This window comes from Euprymna scolopes, chromosome 23, assembly GCF_053919585.1.
Source record: "Euprymna scolopes isolate OS-2025 chromosome 23, ASM5391958v1, whole genome shotgun sequence".
In the NCBI taxonomy this organism is placed as follows: domain Eukaryota; kingdom Metazoa; phylum Mollusca; class Cephalopoda; order Sepiida; family Sepiolidae; genus Euprymna; species Euprymna scolopes.
This window is the reverse complement of record NC_136504.1, coordinates 44,818,408-44,835,133: the sequence shown is the minus strand read 5'-3', so window position 1 is coordinate 44,835,133 and position 16,726 is coordinate 44,818,408. Positions and strand designations below refer to the sequence as shown.

Sequence of the window (16,726 nt, the reverse complement as noted above, 5' to 3'; positions counted from 1 at the left end):
GCCTAGGAAAGACTAACAAGATGTTGGTTAACGTTACATTGAACTTCTGCATATTAGTACAGTTAGGGAAGCAGGTAGCAGGAAGGGAATTCCAAAGTCTAGCTGTTTGACGGAAGAAGCTATTAGAGTAGAAAACTTTCTGGCATTTATGGACCTCAACAGTGAAGGGGTGTGATTTTGCTGCTAAGCTGGTTTATCTGGATATCTTCTTCTTCTTTTTATTCTTTCATATTTTTCAAGTTAAAAGACAGGGAAACATCTTTTTCTTTTTAAAAAGAATAAAGTATTATCTTACCATTTTGTTCTTGTTGAAACATTTTCGACGCCCTCAGATTGTAAAATAATGTTTTTCTTTTTAATTTAGTTTATTTTCTAAATAAAATAAAATGATTCTCCGTCCTTTAACTAAAAATGATGACCTTCAGCTATCATTCGAATTGTTCATAAAGACGGCGACTAAATTTTTCAGGTTGAGTTTTCATTTTGGCGTTTTATTTGTACGATGAAATTTGGTATAACTTCTTTTCTTCTTGTTCTTGTTCTTGTTCTTGTTGTTCTTCTTCTTATTATTATTATTAATGATATAATCAATGCCTGTATCCGTTGCCCCACGTGTCCATGTAATAAAAGATTACTTAACCATTTTTTTTAGAATATCCCCCCCCAAAAAAAAATGATAAAATAACGTTTGCACTTGTATAAACAATTTGAGTGGCTGAAATAATTTAAAATTCAAAACTAACAGGCAATTTTATTGAAAATTGAGGCGAAATAGGAGGTGCCTTCATACGAGCACTTTTATTGATAGTACACACATAAAATTCTAGTCCACTTCGAAGTAATCTCCTCCGGCTGCAATGCACTTGTTGCACCGTTCCAACAACTTCTGGAAGGTTCCATGGAAATCCTCTTGCGTGAGCGTGTCAATGACCCTTGTCACAACCTCTTTCATCTCTTCAATTGTTTCAGCCGCCAAGGTTTTCCTTGAGCTTAAGGAAAGACCAAAAATTACAGTGAGCAAGGTCTGGACTATGGGGGGGGGGGCAATTCCTCGCGAATAATTGTGTGCACACTTCCCACACGGACATCAAATTGTGCACTTATTGTTTCTATAAACGTACGACGGTTCTTATCAATGAAATTCTTTATTTGGCCAATCAACTCTGGTGTTCTGACTTCCTTACACTTCTCACACTTCTCATCATCCCTCACAGGCTCCCTAGCTTCCTTGAATCTCTTATACCACTCAATAACTAATGTTTTATCCACGAAAAGTGTCCCTAAAGCAGTGTGGAAGCATTCCATACGTATCTGTGGCATTTTTTTCCAAGTTTAAAACAGAAATTTATTGCATATCGTTCTTCTAAAGTTCTTCACGTTCAGAAATTCACGTTTCTGAAATTCACCAGCTGTGACAATCAGACATTTGTAGCTGCTGTAGCTGTTCATTAAAATTTTTTTTTTTTTTAACACGAAATCATAAAAATGGGTCAGTCATTTCATAAGATGTATAGCATTAGCAATAACATACTGAATTTTCAAGAATTTATGATAATTTGAAATGCCTGTACAAAAAGTCTGGAAACTTATTGAAGGCACCTTATACAAGCGAAATATGAGAGCTATTTCAACGGTCCTATAGTACGATTGAATCATTTTCTTTTTCTTTCTTGACATAAAAGAGAAAGAAAGAAAGAAATAACAACACGTGCTTCGCTTTCCGCTTTGTTTATTGCGAAGACAACAACAAAAACAACCACTGTAATAAAATAGAAAGAAAAGAAAAGTTCCTTGCTGTCATCAGCCTCTCCCACTGGTCGCGTGTGTCACGAGAGAGAGAGAGAGAGAGAGAGAGAGAGAGAGAGAGAGAGAGAGAGAGAGAGCACGCAACGGACAACTACAACAGGTTGCGATTTCTACAGACGAACTTAAGTAATATTACTCGCTAACAAGTAATTTGCCGTATAAAAAAATTACGTAAACAAAACAACACCCACGCACCTGTTCGCTTCTATATGTGAAAAAAAGGTAAGTTTTATTTTTTATGACATCGTTGGATTTTTATATTATCGAACCATCGTCATATTTTCACATCATCTGGTGCTGGTTTGCAAGAAAATGCCATATGGCGAACCCAGGATGCTGGCTGGGTTGCATTTGCGTTTGCTCCGAAAAACATTAAAAATATGTCGCCACGAAATAGAAGGAAAACAGACACTGTGTTATTAACACTCTCAACTGCTCGTGCTCCTCCCCCATCAAATTAGATTATATCTTTTTTAGGTGATTACGTGAGAACAGCCTTGCTTGTCGGAAAGAAAACAAAACAAAACAAAAAATGCAATTATTTATTAATTAAAAACGTAGGACCAGTTTAGCATTTAAATTTAACGTAAAATGATCCCCATTTCCGGCCCATTCTAGTGTTTTATTGCAGTTTGCGATTGGTATTTTTTACGACATGCCCCACTGCCCCACTGCCCCAGTGTAGTATAAACACCCCCAACCACCCCATGTTAAGAACGGCTTTCGGAATAAACACCCCAACGTCTCCATATTACAAACGGCTTTCGATGTTGGGGGGGGGTTACTTCGAAAGCTGTTCTTAACAAGGGGAAGTTGGGGTGTTTATTCCGAAAGCCGTTCTTAACATGGGGTGGTTGGGGTGTTTATAATACGCTGGGCGCTGGGGCAGGTAGTAAAAATTTACCTTACCATTTTTTTTGGGGGGGGGTAGGGGGGTAGTTATAGGAAATGAATTCTGTGCGCAATTTTTCATTGGAGAGGTTGGGTCTTCTTTTGTCAATTACGTTGCTAGTCGGACTTAGGGTAATTGGTAAAAGAATTTGGTTAACTGCTCTAAAAAGCTAGAATAGATTGAAAATAAGGGATCGTTTTCACGTTAAATTAATATACACAACTGATCCTTTATTCTACATAGTAAAATAATTGTTTTATTTTTTGTTTTACCAAGTTTTTCGGAGTGTTCACACGTGATTGCTTCTCTCTTGTCCCCAAATAGAATTTTTTTTTAGGGGAAGAGGAAAAAGGTGTTATTTAGCGGAGCACGTTAATTTCTAAATTTACAAAAAAAAAAAAAAAAAAAAAAAAAAACGTATATAGCAAACGTTGAATGTTTATTATTTTGGTATTAAATTCTATTTATTAGAATTTGTAAGTTTAAGAACGAAAAAACATTTGCGTTGTATTGCCTTCTTAAACTTATAAATTCCAATTCAAATTTACACGAGGTTTACATGACGTGGGTGGGGGGGATCTCTTTAAATGTTATGTTTTGTCTTGAAAATACGGAAGCCGGCTAGTTTGCAATAACAGCGAACTATCCTAGACCTTTCAATATGGTAGTGCTGTGCGCCCTGCGGTGCTGCGCCGACCAGACATTCGCCGACAATAACATACCGATTTCAAATGTTCTTTAATTTTATTCCATACTTTTTAAAGGAAATAATTGAATGTTCGGACACCTGTCGATATGACATTTGTATAATAGTGTCATAAACGTTTTGGTGAATTTTTATGACGTGCCCCTAACGTATTATACCTCCCCATGTTAAGAACGGGTTTCGGAATAAACACCACCCCCCAACATCGAAAGCCGTTCTTAATTTGGAGTGTTTATTCTGAAAGCCGTTCTTAACATGGGGAGGTTGGGATGTTTATACTACGCTGGGGCAGGTGATAAAAAATACCAACGTTTTTAACAATCAGCAACTAGCAACACTGATCTTTTTTTTTTTTTTTCAACAATTTGCAGAATTTTGGTTAATTCCTATTTCAGTCACGCAAATGATTATTACTGGGGGAATTTACAGAGGGCCGTGGTTTCGATCGGTTTTCGGAATTTAAATTTGCTCCCAGACAACTTATTTTTACATAAATCATGTTTTATTAAGAACAAACACACAAACAAACAAACAAACAAACAAACAAACAAACAAACAAAAATGTTATAACTAGTCGTTCGTACACGTGAAGAAACGCTGAAATAAAAACTAGGCCGGTCAAACATAGTCACCATAGTGGAAAAGAAGCCTAACGAATAATGGACTGGACGATAACTCAAGTGAATAACTTTATCTAGAAATTTATGAAATTAGATCAAGGTACAGAATAGTTAACAACGACTCCCTCGATCTCCTCATATTAAGAAGGAGTTTCTAAGTAATAACGATATTTTATTTAATTAATTGGAATGTTTATCGAGATGAGCATTATTTATTCATTTATTTATTGCGGACTATTATCCTCATCTTTTTAGTTGTTGTTTCACGACGTTTCAGCCACCTGACGAAGGCCAGAGGAACAGTTGGCTGAAACGTCGTGAAACAACAACCAAAAGATGAGGATAATAGTCCGCAATAAATAAATGAATAACGATATTGTTTAGAAACCCAATCTTAACAGGAGGAAGGGGCTTTGTTAACTATTCTGTTCCTACATATGAACTTGAATTATCTGTAGCAGCCGACACTCGCTACATCACAGGCAGGAACTAACTCTTACGATTCGAGATTTGAAATCCATTTCCTCATGGCTTGTCCAATCACAAGCCAGCTCTCTATCACGTGACCGAGTACATAAAAGGCAAAATTTGAAACCCTCTTGCTCTCTTTCTCGCTGCTCTGCAAAGCAGTACACATTGCCGGGGGGCTTCGCCCCCCCCCGCGGCCGAACGTGAGTACTATAAGTTAACAATGGCTCTCTTCTGACCGCCATTTATTTCCATGTGCGATACCCAAACGAACATTCTTTATCCTGCTAAAGAACATACACCGACACACACCCACGCCAACACATTAATACACTGAAGACTTTGCCCTTTCTTTCTCCTTTAGCCGGCTTCCTTCGTATGGACAGCTACTAGCTATAAACACGTGTAAACGGAACTGACGATTCTCTCCTTCAACCAGCCGACATGATATTAATTCTATCTTCACACAACAACACTTCAACCTACTAACCCGTTTCTCTCTTCTACTAACGAAGATAACAAATAAAGTTGTTTATTAATATAGAATGAAACTCCATTTCGTTGTCTCATTTCTATATATCCCTTAGTTACTCGTTTATAAAGATGCCGACTATATTTTTACGATCGCGTTTTTATTGGCGTTTTACTTTTACTAAAACAGTGTTAAAGTAAAAATAAGTTGTTTAAGAATAATGCTGAAACTAATTGCATTCTGAATAATTTAGGTGTCTGAAATAGGAATTAACCAACATTTGAACCATTATTACTTAGAAAATATCATTAATTAATTTTAACTAGCGAACGTATACATGAATACGCCACCATTCAAAGTTTATTTTTAAAAACATTACTAGTGAGTAAAGACCACATTTATTATACTGTTTTGTCTTGATATCTATAAGGAATAGATTACTGAGCCTTAAGCGACTTTCCGTTTAATAATTGGCTGAATTGTCATACGGTTTCTTATTTAAACGTTATATCCAAGTACGCATTCCTTCAAAACGAATTTGGAGAAGTGTTTTCCTTGCTTTCGTACCGTCTTAATTGCTACATTCTATCTATTCTTCTTTTATATAATACTAGTGAGGGGTACCCGGCGTTGCCCGGGTGTTTGGAAGTGTGTGTGTGTGGGGGGTGTGAAAAAAGTAAGTATGAGGCTCGAACCCGAACCGTTGAGGTAAAGTTGTAAATTAAAGCGTGAAAAAAAAAACAAAAAAAAAACAACAACAACAAAACTTGCGACGTTAACCATTGCCCAACCGCGAGATGCTAACGGAAACACGTTTGAATTTATTTAATTACTTGGATTTGGCAGGTGCCCGTTTTAATGAGTTAATGAGGTCAAGTTTGACTGCGGGATAGTATTTCATTTACTGCGGAACGCTTCCCCCCCCGAAGATGTTATAGGAAAAAGACTAACCAACATGCGGTGAGCGACAAATGTTGAATATTTATCTTCCCGAAATCGAGCAAATTAAATAGACAGGCGAGCTTCGTTGTTAACTGAGATATTACGATTTATATGTGATATAAAAAGTTTTAAATAGTTGTGAACCGACCGACCGACCGCTTCTCTGAAAAAAGCCTTTTGTAGACATACAGAAAAAGCGAACACACACAGATACATACATACATTTCGCTTTTATATTTATAGAAAACTACCCCCCCCCGCCTAAGAAAGACTTTGATAACTTATGTGTGTGTTTCCGGAAATTAGTCACTTTCGTTCGATTTAAACATTTCCAACGTTAATCCCAACATATATGACCCTCAGATAATATTAGTAACTAGCGGGGGTACCTGGCGTTGCCCGAGTGTTTGTTTCCGGGACGGGGGGGGGGGGTTAAAAATGTTATGGTAGGTAAGTAGGAAGGATCAAACCCGGAGTCATGAGTAAAAGTAGGAAAATAAAGTGTGAAAAAAAAAAACAAAAAAAAAAACAAAAAAAAAAAACATCTGCAACGTTAACAGTTCGGCCACCAAGAAAAGTCCATTCCAGTTGTGTAGGAAAAAAAACAAAACAAAACGACTACGGTAGGTCGGCGCGAACGTGAAAATGTGAATTGTCCAGCACGCTAACCACTACGCCACAGAGCACTGCAGCTTAGTTTAGTGATTTTAAATAACTTCACATGAAAGAACTACGAAGCCAAACCGGTGTCCTCTTCTCAACTGTTCCTTGTGAACGATCCCCAAACGGTGTTAAGTGGTGGCAGGGGGAGGAGGAATTTATTAGAGAGAAAATATTTTACCACTTCCATTGATCTTAACCGATTTTGGCCGTGACTTCTCAGCAGAAAAAGTATAGAAATCTAAGATTATCGAGGAATTTGAGAAATAATAAGCCTATAACACACCTCAGATATTGTTCTGCCGTTTGTGCATATTATATTTGCATGAAATATCTTGATTTTTAATCCTATTAATGTCAAAATCAGACGGGAAAAAATGAGTTCATTTTATTTATATATATATATAATATATATATATATATATATATATATATATATATATATATATAGAAGAAGAAGAAGAAGAAGAAGAAGAAGAAGATAGATAGAATAGAAGAGAAGAGAAGAGAAGAAGAAGAGAAGAGAAGAAGAGATTAGAGGAACTGGGCGTTACTTTCACTTATTAATAAATATACTCTACCACTCTTCCATAATTCACAGGAAATTCCTTTTCTTCGGTTACTTTCTTCACTTCAGTCCGTCATTGTTTTCTTTTCATATTCCGGACTATTATCTTTTACCAACTGGTATGAAATAAATTATTTTTATTATTCACTAAAATACTGTACTTTATTTCATTACACATCGCTTCCGTTCAAGTCTTTTTTTATTGCCCATGACGCCATATTGCTAATAAGGCGAAGTACATAAATGTTAAAATGTTTTTTTTTCTTCCTATTAATACGTAATACTAAATAGATTTCAACTCCAAAACGTTCAGTTTGTCATAATTCATCGCTTTCCTTATTTTGTCCGTTAGTCCTCACATTCCACGAGCAATGTTTCTGACAAAGAGGGAAGAATGGCTGTTTTTAGGATCACAGCCTATTCGATCTAACACTTATCGTTGGCAAGTTTTTGCCTTTGAAATAGTATTTAAAATTTGTTTAAAAGTTCCTTACATTAAGTAACTTCATGCTTTGCCTGGAGCGATTTTCGTAAAAAACTAAAATAATTTTTTTATCGTCGATACGCAATCTCCTATTTTTAAAAATCTATCTCTACCTGTTATATTTTAATCTCTCTCTCTCTCGCTTTCTCTCTAATATATATATATATATATATATATATATATGGTAAAACTGGTAATTAGTAAAAACATGAAGAGAGTGCTCAATACTATTGCAGAGCAAATATGTGTTTTATTTTTTTTATTACCGTTTTATCTGTTTGGTTACATATGTTTCGGATGTTGGAGCATGTTTACGATCCAACAGACTCGTCAAACCTGGTTGTTAGTATTTGGAAGAAGTGTTTTAGAAGAAATACGAGAGAAAAAAAAGTGGGGAGGTTCTTCTAAAACACTTCTTCCAAATACTAACAACCATTTCTGTAAGGTTTGACGAGGCTGCTGGATCGTAAACATGGTCCAAAATTTGAAACATATGTAACCAAACAGATAAAACGGTAATAAAAAAAATAAAACACACACACACACACACACACACACACACACACACACACACACACACATATATATATATATATATATATATATATAAATTTAAAGGAGATTAGAATAATAGTCTAAAGAGCTAAGGGTATTTTAATGTAACAGTGAAATTACTAGTTTAATTAAAATACAGGAAATGCTCGTTGTAATTTAGATATATAATAAGCTCGATAGTTAAATGTCCTAGAGCTAATTCAATATTAAGTAAAGTGATTTTCAATTTAAAAATTAAAAAAAAATTTTTTAATTTAAAAATCAAATTTTAATTAAATTAAAAATCAGTTTCATAAGAAGGAACAACAACAAAGTCAATTATCTGTACGATCGTTTCGGAAATCCGTGCTTTTTATTTGTGGTATACATGAAGTTATGTAGAACAATTATATATAGTTTTTTTTGGTAAGCACGGTCTCCTCATCAGCAAATTTAGGAGGATTTTTATTGAATTTAAAAGACACCATAAATAAACCTAGCATTAAAAGTAAGGCAGATGAATCTGAAAAAATTGAAATAAAAGGTTTGGATTTAAAATTTATAAGAAAATTAATATAGGTTATAGATAGAAATGAGTAGAAAAAATATATATTTTTGAATTTACATAATAAATTTGATTTAAAAAATATATAGAGATAGTTACCTTTTAGTTTTTCTTTTTTTGAAATCAGGAACTGTGTTTAAAGTAGTCATTTAGATGTTTGCTATAGCTTTTTATTTTATTGAATGATGAATTTTAAAAGGGTGACGCTCGTGCAGTAAATTGTTTCCGTTAGCGTATTTTGATTTAAAGACGCTACAGTTAATATATATAGAGAGAGTATTTATTTTGCAAGTTTTTAAGGGGAGATAATTGTCATGTATTATTGACTTTATTTATTATTTGATTTACGGGTCTAAGGGAGGTAATTGGTCTAACTTAATTTATTTAAAAAAAAAAAATTGTAATCTATTTTTACTAGTTTGGTTGTATTTTTTATATCTTCATATTTTAAAAAATAAAACCAAACTAGTAAATTCAAGACACGAGCTTCTGACATGTAATCATAAACGTTGGTTTAAATTTAATAAATATAAACCACCTTAAATCATTAAAAATTACTCATTAGTAAAAATAGATTACAATTTTTTTTTTAAATAAATTAAGTTAGACCAATTACCTCCCTTAGACCCGTAAATCAAATAATAAATAAAGTCAATAATACATGACAATTATCTCCCCTTAAAAACTTGCAAAATAAATACTCTCTCTATATATATTAACTGTAGCGTCTTTAAATCAAAATACGCTAACGGAAACAATTTACTGCACGAGCGTCACCCTTTTAAAATTTATCATTCAATAAAATAAAAAGCTATAGCAAACATCTAAATGACTACTTTAAACACAGTTCCTGATTTCAAAAAAAGAAAAACTAAAAGGTAACTATCTCTATATATTTTTTAAATCAAATTTATTATGTAAATTCAAAAATATATATTTTTTCTACTCATTTCTATCTATAACCTATATTAATTTTCTTATAAATTTTAAATCCAAACCTTTTATTTCAATTTTTTCAGATTCATCTGCCTTACTTTTAATGCTAGGTTTATTTATGGTGTCTTTTAAATTCAATAAAAATCCTCCTAAATTTGCTGATGAGGAGACCGTGCTTACCAAAAAAACTATATATAATTGTTCTACATAACTTCATGTATACCACAAATAAAAAGCACGGATTTCCGAAACGATCGTACAGATAATTGACTTTGTTGTTGTTCCTTCTTATGAAACTGATTTTTAATTTAATTAAATTTGATTTTTAAATTTAAAAAATTTTTAAATTGAAAATCACTTTACTTAATATATATATATATATATATATATATATATATATTATTTTTTAAAATATAATTATCCACTGACACGTGTTTCGTCGTCCACGACTCATCAGAGTGGATGAATCTAGTGAGATTCGAAATCGGCACCTCGTGATAAGAAGCCTAAACCTCTACCACGCGTCTAGCCTCGCCGGACTACTAAATGTATCACTTTTACGTAGATGTTTTTTTTATTTGTTTTTGTTAGCGATACTTTCTTGAATGAATTCAAGTATTTATACGAAAGTGCATTTTTACCTAAATACTTGTTGGGAATAATTTTCCCAGTGACCAATCTGGTACCCCCTTTAATGGGGAGCGCCATATATATTATTTTTTAAAATATAATTATCCACTGACACGTGTTTCGTCGTCCACGACTTATCAGAGTGGCTGAATCTAGCGAGATTCGAAATCGGCACCTCGTGATAAGAAGCCTAAACCTCTACCATGCGGCTAACCTCGCCGGACTACTAAATGGCACAATCACATGACACACCGGTTCTCGTAAGATCAGCGAAGTTGAGCCTGGCCAGTACCAGATGGGTGACCGTTTGGGAAGGCTAGGCGTTGTATGTACCGTGCCGAGTTGTAGAAATTTCCAGGTTGGTATCTAGGGGCTCATTAATTCACTGGTAGAGAAGCACCTCCCAGTCTTCGTTAAGACATGCATCTAGGAGAAAGAAACTCTGATGCAAAAACCTGCAGTCTACTGTATACTCTGTCCTGTGGCAGTCATCTGCACCGATAAAGGTTAGCAGTAGTACCAAACGGTATGGTTGATTATACATAAAGCCCCCATCACTAGAAATAAATCGTCTATGTACATTTCCGAGCAACTTAGTTGTTGTGGCGGAAGCTCATCCGTCGAAATCGACGGGAGAGTCCATCATCATATATGTATATCAATTTGTTTGCTCTAAATAAATTATAAAAAATTTTTCAATGAATTTATAACAAGTTTTATTTCCTGTATTCAACGCGGCTAAGATAATAACAACGGATCTAGTTTTGCACAGTTGAGTTATCTATAGAACATTGTCTTTTTTTTTTTTACTTTCTCTTTGACATCTAACTATATATCTATAAAAATGAGAATGTGATTGTGTGAGGACACTTCTCAACCTATATACTTAACGAATTTTTAATCTACGCACTTGAAATTTGGTAATAGAGTATTCAGGCATGTAGAATACTTTTTAATCGGTTATCATCCGAAAACAAGGGCTGCTAAGGAGTCAGAATTGAAACAAATGTACGTGGGGGCGTCATCAAATTTTTTTTTTATTTTGTCAACTATTTAATAGTTCACGTGACAAATTACTTATATTAAGAATAAGTAGGTTTGAAAACACTTTTTTACAGAACGTGTCAAGCTGACCTAATGGTTATCGTATTTGACTCACTGTATTTAGGTTTCGGTTTCGATCTCAGCTCGAGTATTTTTCTATTTTACTTACAAGAAGTGAATTGTTTAAAAAAAAAAAATGCAATCATTTGACTGGCCTCTCGCCGCTCTGCGACCTTGCATCTCGGTGGAGATGCACTTTGAAAAAATGGAGACAGGCAGATACACACACGCAGAGACATAGTGAGTTTTATTTAATAGATTTTTTCACATTCGCTACTTGAGTTTTGCCCTTCCTTTTAAATTACTTCTGGCTCTTAAGTGTCCCCCTCCTCCACTTCTATTTGTCAGAAACATCTCTGTCCAATCATTTATGATGAAAATTAAATCTTTTTTGTTTAGCTATGGATGGTCGAAACGTAAAATATACGTTTCATCATTTCTTATTAAAAAAAAAAAAAATGAAGACCAGACATCATTAAAATGTAACGTAGTCGTCTATTTCTCTCTAACAGATCCAACACGTTATCTGTGAACTTGTGGGAACATGATGAGAATTAGCAGCGAACCGGATGTTAACGCATCCACCATGAGAGACAAAATGAAAAATCGTCTTTTGCGCATAGCTCCACGTATCGCTTCCGCTCATTTATGGCCTCAGTTTTTATGAAAGAATTAGGGGGAGGAAAGGATGCCATAGACGTCACAACCAAGAATACATGAAATGAATAACGTTGGAAGTATGTAGATTCTGACTCCATATAATTAAAGACAGACGAATATTGAAGGTTGAGAACCGACTTTATTTACTACCAACAATTTGTATTAGGAGAGGCAAAGTGTTCGTAGGATGGAATGTGATTTAACAAAGGAGATGAATGTTCGTAAAATGTTTGTAGGTATGTATGAATTGACAAGGAATGAATGTTCGTAAAATGTTTGTAGGTATGTATGAATTGACAAGGAATGAATGTTCGTAAAATGTAACTTATCTTTTGGACGATGGCGTGGGTTAGGGTAGGCCAGTATCCTGCTGTCGGTGATGCGTGTTCTGGCGTGCAACTGAAAAGCGAGTGACTTTTTCATCAGCAGCTAGCAGCCCGACGTCTTCGTCTTCTTTTTTCTCCTCTCTTCTTTGGTTTGTGTGAATTAGGCATTGTTTAGAATTGAAGGCGTTTAGCCCATAACATGAGAGCGTAGTCGGCTTACGTTTACTGGTGCCTTATTTCTTTTTCTTCTTCATCTCTCAAGGTCGGGTGGGAGAATCCGTCCGTGCGTTCACTGACGCGGCAGGGCGAATTTCTTCTTCCCCCTCCTTTCGGTCCCCTCATTTTATAGTGGCAAACCGGCTCCCAGCGACTGTGATATTTGAGGTGTTTATTTTAGGCGCGGAGCTCTGCCATTGGTCGATAATTATTTTGTGGTCATCTTATTTTTTTTCTTCCCAAGCGGGAGTGATGCGTGGAGCCATGTGCAAAAGACGATTTTTCATTTTGTCTCTCATGGTGGATGCGTTAACATCCGGTTCGCTGCTAATTCTCATCATGTTCCCACAGACTCGGTCACAAAGGAAAATGATGACGTCGATAAAACTGTTCTTTTTTCATTTCACGTAACTAAAGCTGTTGCTAGTTATTAGTACAGCGTACCAGTTTTACAAAGTTTGACTTTTCTTAGGAGTATGGAGAGAGAGAGAGAGAGAGAGAGAGAGAGAGAGAGAGAGAGAGAGAGAGAGAGAGAGAGAGAGAGAGAGCAGACTTTCGCGTTCGCAGACCTTCACTGGCCAACCTGCTAGTGGCGGTTTCAATTCTTCTTTTTCTTCTCCTTCTCCTCTCTTTTGTTTCCTTGCTCTGCTGACCCCCTTTCTCGATATTAATCCCAATATATATATATATATATATATATATATATATATATATATATATATATATATATATATATATATAGTTACATTTCATGATCCAAATATTTATTTTTCATCCAAAACAGCTCTAAGCAAAGAAGTTCTATTTTTTCTAAAGAGTATATGCATGAAAAGAGACACTATTGAGATAATAATAACCGTTTGTTTCTGCATAAAGAAACGGATCTATAAAAAAAAATGTACTGTCTTTGCGTGAAAAATAAATATTTGGATCTTGGAATGTAACTTTGCTGTTATTCGTTTATATATGCTCTGTTGCTATGTTTAATATACATTGAGCTTCTAAAAACATATTTTACTAAAACACACACACACACACACACACACACACACATATATATATATATATATATATATATATATATATATATATATATATATATATATATATACTAACAGGCAGCCCGGCGTTGCCCCGAGAATCTACTTTTTTTGCCCCACCTCATGACGTCATAACACATATATATTATGTTATGACGTCATTGTGAGTAAACAAACAAGCAGTAATACTGATTTATTATTATAATGTATATATATATATATATATATATATATATATATATATATATATAGTCATCACATACAGTACTGTTTCGCTATTTCACAGCTCATCAGTGTGGCTAGACAGGCAACTACCTCAAGCTAGGATATATATATATATATATATATATATATATATATATTTGAGTCCGTGACGTCATGCTTATGCCACGCCCCAAATGCTAACGCGATAAAGTTACAGAAAGACAATGGTTAATGAGATGAAATGATTCTCAGAATAAAGTTCGAATATTCGCGTAGATAGTTCTCCAAACATTGGCTTTAAAAATGACTAAGCTGTAATTCGCGAAGAAGCAGTCCAGCGGCAATGTGTTCCATAGACGAGAAGCTTTTGCGAGGAGGCTTTGTTTATGGAAATTTCGCCTGACGCTGGGCATACTAAGATGGAAAGAAAGGTTTTACTTAGTTGAAGTAGGAAGACGAGTTCTGGCTGTGAATGTCTGACAAGTAGAAATCAGAAATCTGAGCTCAATCGAACATCATTCATGGAAATAACTATAAAGCAGAGAGAGACTAGTAGCATCTTTTCTGTGAGAAATGTACTGTAAGGAATGGAAGAGATCAATTTTGCTAGATTTCAAAGTCGATTTTGAATTTGATGTTTGTCACTTTCCCACTGCAGGAAGATGTGACATAAGATTGGAGCGCCCTAGAGAAAGATCAATTTAACCTTTAAAAAAATGCCAGGGTAGCCCCATCAGCATTCCCTGGTAGGGGCGCTCCAGGTGAGTAGCAACAAACCATCCCCTTCACAAAGGATAAGACGACAAAACCTGAGAAAGTGGACCTCCTAGAACTGCACAGGACACAAAAACATGCACCTCAGACTGACAAAGAACAAATTACCTACACAGTGGTGACTTTGAGGGCCGAACAAAAATCCCCGGTTAGAACTGAACACTAAAGTAGTCCAATAACATTAAACCGTTCAATCAATGACATTGTCATATCATATCTTAATATTCATTCCTTGTTCAGCAGGCTTCTCAATAGTTTTTATATTACGAGAGGGCCTTTCAAAAGTAATGCCTATTTTTATTCCACCTGAACGGATCAGAGTAGATTTCAAATTACATTGTTATGATGACTGAACTTATGCATTCATGACCGGCAAGTTTTATTTCTCTGTTGCAAATGTTGACGGTGTGAGACTCTAAAAAAGCAACTCCTGACATGGACGTGCATCAGAAGCAGAGATGCGTCATTGAATTCCTGGCAAAATTGCATCAAAAATGGCGATGATTATGTAGAAAAATAAATTCTGAAGTACAAAAAGTTGCTCATTTTAATGGTAAGACTCCCACTCTTCAACTTTTTGAGTTACAAATATTTTAATGGAATGTGTTCTGATGAACTTGTTTCATTTGTACCCCTTGACGTACATATCCCCGACAAACCCGCTTAGCAATAAGATCTTACCCTTTCATTGTTGTTGTCCCTAAATGCCAGAAAGCTTTCTATTCTAATAGTTTCTTTCCTTGAATAGCTAGACTTTGGAATTCCCTTCCTGCTGCCTGCTTCCCTGGTTGTACTGATATGCAAAAATTTAAATGTAACGTAAACAAATATCTTGTTAATCTTTCCTAGACATGGCCCCAAATAGTAGCCCCTTACGTCGAAGTGGCGATATGCTTTGTAAGGGGGGAACATGAGTTAAAAAAAAAAAAAAAAAAAAAGGTTTTATTTTTAGAATGGCACTCGTATATGCCTATGTATTGTCATCATTGTTGTTATTTTTAGTATTAATAAACTAGGGGCATTGTCCAGAAGACTCTGGATTTATGAAAGAGATTTATGGATTCATAGGAAAAAAATGGGATTCGTTGGATCATCTGGTGCTACCAGATCAGGCTGTCTGAAGATATTGGCTTCCTGAGGTGAAATGCACCTGACATTGATGCTTTTTTGTTTTTCTACTTCTTTTTGCAAAACTTAATTATATTCTGACCCCCCCCCAAAAAAAACAAAAAACAAAAAAAAAAAACAACCCTCCTTTTCATTCTTCCCATTTTCCCTTTCTCTTTCTATCCCTCCTCCCCCACTTCCTGACTGGTTTCCTAACTTAAAATGTACCAAACATTAATATTGTAACCCTTTTCCCTTTTTTCTCTCCCATTGCAAAACTCATTCATGTTCTGCATGGCTGGGAACAAAAGCGATAAAATCCACTATAAAACAACCCAACCAAACACTACAAACTAGCGACTGAAGATACAAAGAGCTTGAAAAATAAAACCTCCAACAAAACTGGATGCAACATGAATACTATTTCCAAAATAACTGGATTCGACATTAAATAACCTGAAACAAAGCAACCAAACACAATTGAGCTTTGGTTAGATTGTTTGGATCTTGAAAAGGCGAGATTGTAAAGGCAGTTAATTTTTTTTTTTTTTTCAAAATAAAGACAAAATCCAAAGTTAATCTCTTTCAGCTCAATATATTCCCCTTTCCTCATATGTGTTTCACGCTCCAGCTATGTTAAACAGAATCACTACTTGTGCTGGTATTCTGTTTGGTTCATACTGGACTATTCTAAAAATATTATATTTTCCTTTTTTTTATTACTGCTGACTGTAAATAAATAGAGAGAGAGAGAGAGAGAGAGAGAGAGAGAGAGAGAGAGAGAGAGAGAGAGAGAGACGAAAGCGAGAGTAATAGATATCGTATAAAACTAGGGAGGAAACCAAATAACATACAGTGAGAGAGAACGAGAGTGATGGACAGAAACGTAGTAAGTGATTGGTTACTCGGTGGGTTAATTGCAAATTACAGCGAATTAGTACAATTAAAATGGAGGTTTTGTTTTTAAACATAACTCAATCCCTAAACTGAAGAATATTTTAACATTTGTATG

General features: G+C 35.0%; 1 protein-coding gene across 1 annotated transcript in view; it reads left to right on the top strand.

The window, feature by feature from the left end:
• The first annotated feature begins 1,852 nt into the window (after positions 1-1,852).
• The window catches only part of LOC145245859 (solute carrier family 2, facilitated glucose transporter member 1-like), a 195,064-nt gene continuing 180,190 nt past the window's right edge, over positions 1,853-16,726 (top strand). Inside the window, exon 1 of the mRNA XM_080107567.1 lies at positions 1,853-2,028. The gene's annotated coding sequence lies outside the window, so the exon portion shown is untranslated. The remainder of the gene's footprint in view (positions 2,029-16,726) is intronic.